This window comes from Echinops telfairi, unplaced genomic scaffold (genome assembly GCF_000313985.2).
Source record: "Echinops telfairi isolate 266 unplaced genomic scaffold, ASM31398v2 ScPeMD7_443;HRSCAF=831, whole genome shotgun sequence".
Taxonomy (NCBI): domain Eukaryota; kingdom Metazoa; phylum Chordata; class Mammalia; order Afrosoricida; family Tenrecidae; genus Echinops; species Echinops telfairi.
Genome location: NW_022104341.1, coordinates 80,674,583 through 80,682,456, shown reverse-complemented (window position 1 = coordinate 80,682,456; position 7,874 = coordinate 80,674,583).

Here is a 7,874-nt window from a genome sequence, read left to right as displayed (position 1 = left end):
TTCTTCTTCTTCTTCTTCTTCTTCTTCTTCCTTGAAGAGCTAATTACACTTCAAACAAGAGAGCCAACAATACAGTGGTCCAAACAGGATAAATGCTTGTCTTTCATAGGTAGTGACTTAGAGATAGACACGTGGCCCAAAGTGAGTAGCACAGCTGTATTCAAGCTAGCTTCAGAAAAGGATATAGAATGAGGGAGATCCTTGCTGTCAGATGGGTCTTGGAGAAAAGTAGAGAATACCAGAAAGATGTGCAGGGCAGTCAATTATGTAATGTGGCTCTTGTAGCCGTAGTCTCTGTAATTCCCACCAGGCAACCTTTTCCTGATGGTCTGGGTAAGAGATGGTGGGGGAGGATACCGACAGGATTTGGTTGTGAATGCTTGTTAGCAGGATGCATTGTGATGGCCATCCTGCTACATATAAAATGTGCCAGCTGAGAAGCAGGAGGGGGGATTTCACTATCAGCAAGAGTCAAGAGTGGAGCACATCCTCTGGACCCTTCGATATCTGTGCAGTGACCCCCCTTGATCCAGGAGATAGCTGTGACATTGGAAGAGCAGCAGAGGAGCCGCAGCAGTAGCAGAACCAGGAGCCAGAGCATGAGACAGAGTGGCGACTTCCGAGCCCACAGAGCAAGTGAAGCTGAATGCCTTGGGTCAGTAGTCCATAACTCCGCTTATGGAGCGGAGTTAATCTGGGCACTTAACTGGGGGTACTGGGTCTGCCGATGCACAGAGCTGGAGCAGGAGCCGAGTGCTTTTGGGCTGAAGCTTACTGGAGTGGGGTATCTTTGGACACTGAATTTAGGGATCTGGATTCACTGACCCATGTTGCTGGAGTGGACTGCCTTAGGGTGGAGGCTTCCAGCAGAGTGACATGCCCTTTGGGCATTTTCAGTAGCCCTGAAAGAACTTTGTAACACATACTGACTGATATCCTGAGCGTTTCCATCTGAATTGTAACTTGTTAACTTCCACCATCTTGAGGCTTGTCTGTGTGGCTATTGCAAGGAATGAATGAACTGAGCAACAGTAATAGAGAGTGTTGTGTATTATATGGTAGAACTGACCTTTACTTGTGTTTTGTTGATTGTGCAAAGGCTTTTGACTGCATGGATCATAGGAAATAGTGGTTGACATTGTGAAGAAAGGCAATTTCAAGTTAGTTGTGCTCATGAGGGACTTGTTCACAGACAAGGGGAATTTTCATGGATTAAAATCAGGAAATGTGTGAATCGGGGTTGAATGCTTTCATCATACTTATTGAGTTAGTTTATTGTGCCAACCTTGTCGATAAACACATGGGGCTAATTGAAGGACGGAGGGATAAATGGCTCAGTGAGCCTCGCCTTTCTAGTTCTCGGGTCTCTTGCTTTCTGATGGTCGGACCAGGGTGCAGCTGCCTTAGCCAGTTCCCTGCTTCACCTGGCAAGGCTCACTTCCTGCAAGACATCCCTGAGGAGAAGCCACATGGACCTACCCCATGCAGCCCTGGGTGCTGGAGCATCCATGTGGAGACCCTGCCAGTGCTGAGATGCTTACACATTCACTGACTTGGCTTTCCTCCTGCAGTCAGCATCATTGCGTCTGTTTTGTAAGATGGAGGAGGACTTTATGGATTGGTGTTGGACATATGGGTTAATGGGTTAATGTTGGACTTGTGGGCTTGGGCAGCACTTGTGGGTTGTGGGTTGGGATGTTTTCTTGATGTGCACTTACCCTTTATATAAACTTGTATACATAGGAGTTTCTGTGGATTTGTTTCTCTAAAGTACCCAGAATAACACACTTATCTAGTCTGTATGCTGAGCAAATAATCCAAGAAAGTGGAGCATGTAAAGAATCTGGATCAGAGGAAGACTAATTAACAACCTGTGATATGCAGGTATCACAACCTTGTTTGTTGAAAGAGGACTTGAAATACTTATTGATGAAGGTTAAAAAAACCGTAACATTCAAAATGGATTAGACCTCAACATGAAGAAAATAAACATCTTCATCACTGAACAGTGAGAAACACCATGATACGTGGCGAAAAGATTGCAATGGCCAAAGACGTAACTTGACTTGGACCCAGAATCAAAGCCCATGGCATCAGCAGTCAAGAAACCACACCATATATGCATCAGGCAACTCTGCTGCAAAAGAACTCTTTAAAGTGTTAACGAACGAAGCTGTCCCTTGGAGGGCTGGATCTGACCCACGCCGTGGCATTTTCCATCGCTTCACGTGCAAGTTGAACAATGCAACTCGCAAGGAAGTTGAAAGGAAGATCAAAGAGGAATGGATTCCTTTGAAACACAGTGCTGGAGAACATTGAATGTATCATGGACTTCAAGAAGAACAAACAAATCTGGCTTTTGCAGAAGCACAGCCCGGATGCTTTTTAGAGGCAAGGACGGGGAGACTTTATTGGACACATTGTCAGGGGGGACGAGTCCCTGGAGGAGAACATCATGCTTGGGAGAGGGTCACTGAAAAAGAGGGATACTTTCCACGAGGAGCAATGACACAGTGGTGGCAGCAGGGGCTCAAAGTCTGCAATGATTGGGAGGGTGGCACAGTCCGGGCAGTGTCTCCTCCTGTTGTACCAGGGTTACAATGACTCAGAAGCCACTCTGGACACCGAAGAACTCGGAGAGCAGCTCCCGGAGGCTTCTGCAGGAATGGTGGCCGTCTCGCTTCCCTGAAACTGCTCCCGATAGCGGATTTCACCCTGTGAAGTCCAGGCTCTACGGCAAGCAAGTGTTTTTGGAACCCGACTGTTAGGGTTCTGACCCGGGGCAGAAGGAACGGCATGTCCAAAGACACGAAAAATGGACGAAGCCAGGGAAGTTCAGTTTTCTCATCTGACTAAGGAGGAGCAGCGGCCTTGAGAGAAGGCTGGGAAGATTCATAAGTGAACACACACATATATGTCTATCTATATTTTACTTATGATATTTATTTGTGACGGTGGTTGGCAAAAGATGACCACTTTGTATGTTCCGGTTTGTATGAGCCTTCTCTCCCGGCAGAGGGAGATTGCAGGGCAGCATCAAGCACCGGAGAGGACTGCGTGAGGGGACTGAGGAATGAGTTCAACATAGGGGGAGAACCAGTGGGGACAGGGACACCTGTGGCTAATTCTCTCCATGGCTCGGATGGGCAGATCTTAACTTGCGTATGACTGCGTACTGGAGTCACAAGGGATTTGCTGCTAAAACCAATGAAAACACACAAGCTTGCAAATGATTTCTTTTGAGTAGTCCAGTGGATTTTCAAGTTACTCTCTGAAATGGTGCTCTCCAACTTCCTTGTCTTTTGCAAAGCTTGCCCGGGCACCAGGAATAGGTGTGGGCCTGTGTGTGTGTGCACACATACACGCAACAGGACTTATGCTGCAGCCCCCGCTCTGGACCTCCCTTGGGCAGTGAACCATTACTTGTTTACACTGAGGTAGAGAAATGGCTGCAAACGCCTGGATCATACAAATCCCCAGCTAATTCCAAACTCCATATTAGCCAATAATGTCTACTTCCCTCTCTGCAGCTAAACCTTTACCAGAGCTTCCTGCCGGAGGTCAAATTACCTTGCCTGCCTTTTTCACACAGGAGCAATACAGTCCCTGGCGCCAGGTGGGCACTAAATAATCATTTGCTGTAGGATGGATGGAATAATTAATGGTAATATCAGGTAATCATAGCAGTGACTACAGCATGTTTAGAGGCTGAGACGTTCTACTCCTGTAAAGAATTAGTCTCAGAATCCCACAGGGACTGTTCTACATTGTCCTATAGGGTCCACGATGAATCAGCATGGACTTGATGACAGTGAGATTATTCATGTTTACTTTTACTTGATCTTACCTGTATAATATCCATCTCAACTCACTGCTGTCTAACTGAGAGACCCTATAGGACAGAGTCGAACTGCCCCATGTGGGTTTCCTTGTCTGTCAGTGTTTACAAGAGCAGGCAGCCTCATCTTTCTCCCTTAGAGCAGCTGGTGGTTTCAAACTGCCGACCTTGTGGTTGGTAGCCAATGTTTAATCCACTGCGCCACCAGGATTCCTTCTACAATAACCTCAGAAGACGGGAATTGCTATCCCCCATTGTACAGATGAGGAAACTGAGCCTCAGATAGTGCCAATCCTGTAACCAAGGCAGCGGTGGCAGGGTCAGAAAAGTGTCCAAAGTTCAGAGGGAATGACGAGGTAGTTTGGTAGGATGAAAATGACCTTTTTCTTTTTTTAAAAATCATTGTATTGGGGGTGCTCTTACAGCTTTTATAACATTCCAAACATCAGTTGTATCCAGCATATTTATACATATGTTGCCATTATCAAAAAATTATCTTAAAGTTTAAGAAACTGAACTCCTTCTGTGACCAGGATTTTTTTTCTTCATTCAATTTCCACTTGTCTTTCATTTATAAAATTTTATTTTATTAGGGCCTCTTACAGCTCTTATCACAATTCATACATCTATCCATTGCGTGGAGCACATCTGTACATATGTTGCCATCATCCTTTTCAAAACATTTTCTACTTGAGTCCTTGATATCAGCTCAGTTTTCCCTCTCTCCCCCATGAACCCTTAATAACTTATAAATTATTATTTTTTTCATGTCTTACACCGACCGCTGTATAACTTATAAATTATTATTTTTTTTCATGTCTTACACCGACCGCTGTCTCCCTTCACCCACTTTTCTGCTGTCCGTCCGTCCCCTTGGGTCAGGATGCTTCTGGGTGACCCTCCGGCAGCGTCCTTCCCTCTCTGCGCCTCCCTTCCGCACCTTGCCCTTCTAGTTGTGAGGTCCTTGCAGCCCTGCCCTGGGCGCTCAGAGATGCTCCGGCCGTGGGTGGAGGAGGGAAAAGCCCAGGCTCCCCCGGGACGGGATGCTGCCTGCGCGGCCCGTCACCACCCAGAGGTGGCGCTAGACGCCTCCGCTGTGGCTCCCCCGCCCCTCCTCCCGCCCCCTCGCTCGCCGTGCTCCCCTCCCTCGGGCCCGGTGCTCCCCGGCCTCCTCCGCGCCCATGGCGGGGCGCGCGCTGGGTGGTCCGCCGGCCGGGGGCGGGCGGTAGCCTGCAGGCGTAATTGGCATGCACGCCGTTGTAGCTGAGACCGCTTAATAAAGCATTACATATCTCACCGCTTCCATATTTCATTACCTCACGCGGAGCCTGTGAGAGGGCCCTAATGGGAGTCAGCTGTGTTTTTACTTTCGGTTGTCGGCCGGGCCGGGCTGCTCCGCGGAGTCTTTGAAAGGAAATAATGCGATGCGCGCCGCGATAAGGGCCGGCCCGTAATGAGGCCCAGGCCGCCGGGCGGCCGCGAGTGCTCCAGGTGTCGCGGATTTGGGCTGGGAGGGCCCGCGGAGGGGGCAGCGCCCGAGGACGAGGACGGGCGGGGGAGGGCGGAAGAGGAACGGGAGATTCAGGGGCAGCGGCAGGCTGGGGCAAGAGGTTCTGTAGGGTAAGGGACAGTCACTGGCCGGAGCGTACCAGGAACCGAGTTCGAATCCTGACTCCACCCCGACGACGGAGTGCGAGGTTGCTGTTCACGCCGACAAGTGACCGGCCCCTGGGGAGAATGGTAATGCCCACTACAGGGTTGTGCTGATGCCAATGAGGGGGTTTCGGATTTGGAAAGGCTGGCATCACAGACATGGGTGGGTGGGTGGGAATCATTTATTTAGAGAAAGGAACTGACGCCCTTTGGGCGCCCAGTTAACACAGCCGCTGGGTTCCTAAGTACTGCTCCTTTCCTCCACCCCCCATCCCCCCCACCGGAGGAAGTGACCGATGGCCAGAGAGGCGAGAGTGGCTCCAGGGCAGCCAGGCTGAAGGCGGCTCTGGCCGCGGTGCCTGGAAGAAGAGGGGAGGAGCGAGAGTTGGAGGAAAAGCTGACCTGTCTCTCCTGGGTGTGGAGCTGGCCTTGCCCCTCCCCTTTGCCCGAGCCCCAGACCTCCACCTTCCTCACTGGATAGAGGGTGGGCAGGTGGATGGGGGATGGAGGTGGGGTGGGGTTGGAGGGCCTGGCTGGTTGGGCAGAGACTGGGTGTGACCGGGGCTCTGAACACCCATCTTGCTCTGCCGCCACAGTGCTGAGAGGTAAAGGTAGCTCCTCCTGCTTTAGTCACCCGGCTTTAAAATCGTCAGAGGTGTCTGCCCACTGTCTACTCTATCTCCACCTCTCTTTTTAGCCGCTACAACACCAGTGTCAAAAAGCCCTACTGGTCTCCTCGGTATCTGTCACTTCTCATCTCTCCTGCCACGGCTCTGGGTCAGACCTCCTGCCTGACTTCAAACAACAGAGGCATCTCTCTAAAATGCTGCCCCAGTGCTGCTGCCCCTTAGGGCTCCCCATTGCTCTCAAGCGTCTTCTCTGTCTGGACTTGCTGGCTGGCCCTCCCACCCCCCATTTCCCTAGCTTTGTCTTGACTGCGCCCCATCACAGACTCTTACCTCAGGTAAACGGTGCTGACTGGACATCATTGCCCTTCTGTGGGCCTGTCTTTGGGGTCCTCCCATTCTCCATGGCTCAGTACAAGGACCACCGGCTTCCAGGCAGGCGTCTCTGCTCCCTGCTTCTGGGCCGGACGCTCTCTTTTCCTTCTCCGTGCCCCAGTCTCCCCAACAGTACATGAGGGAGTTGGGTGCCTGATCTCTGAGGGCTGCATGGGCTCACGAGCTGAACTGGTTGGGTAGTGGCAATAGGTGGTTTTAGTTTGTCCGTGTGTTAGGGGATGACCAAAGACTTATGCTTCTATGCACCAGGAATTATATGCATGCATTGCTTGGCGCCAGGCAGAAGCTAGGATCTGAATCAGGCCTATCGGATCCTTGAGCCTGTGCATGTATATATGTGCATGCTCATGTGTGTGCATGTGTGGAGATGTGTCTGTGTGTATGTGTATGACAAGCCATGGCACCCACCTGTAGAGAGACTCTTGAGCTTTGTTACAACTTGCTCATCTCCAGGAGCCCTGAGAGGCAGGTGGGGAAGGAATACTGTGGCTATATAGACACAGGAGTCCTGGGTGGTACACACAGGATCTGGACTACTAACTGAAAGGTAGACTGTTAGAACGAACCCAAAAGGGCCTCAGAAGAAAGGTCTGGCAATCTACTTTGGAAGGTCCCAGCTATCAGACATCCTTTGGAGCACAGTTCCACCACGATACACATGGAGTGCCATGAGCCAGTATCCTCATGAGGACAATTGTGCCTGGTGCTGGTTACAGACCCAGAGAAGTTAGATGATTGCCTTATTCGCACAGTTGTGATTTGGGAAGAAATGGATATGAACCAAGCTAGACCCTTTTGGGGCAGAATTCTTTGTACTTGGACCTTAATTTAGCATTGCCAGTTTTGTCTCCCAAATGACCCTCTTCCTGCACCTACATCCTAACTTTCTGGGTAAAGGGCCTGCTTCTGAGCTTTGGTTTAAGTTGGGCCCTGCATCTGGAACATCTTCCCCAATGCTATCCAGTGGACATCTGATTCATAGTTGAAGACCCAGGTTAGATCTCCTCTGCCTACAACAGTCTCTGAAATCCCCGACCCACCCCCACCACCACCATTCCATGCACTGTATGTGTTTCTCTGGCCCAGCTTACAATCTGTCAGCTTGAACCTTACTGGTTTCAAGACCATGAACCTCTGCGCTCAGGGCAGAGCCCTGCTTGTGGTCATCAGAGCGCTAGCGTGGAATAGGAGCAGGAGAGTGTGGGAATGCCTGGCCAAGTGTGCCTGTTTTGAAGATCAATGAGGACGTATGCAAATCCTCAGCTCCTACAAGATGTCTATGTTCTTGCGTTGAGACGGGTTTTGCCTTACCATGGAAATGCCGTTCAAGTTTCACAACATTTTCATGAGATTGCTGTTAG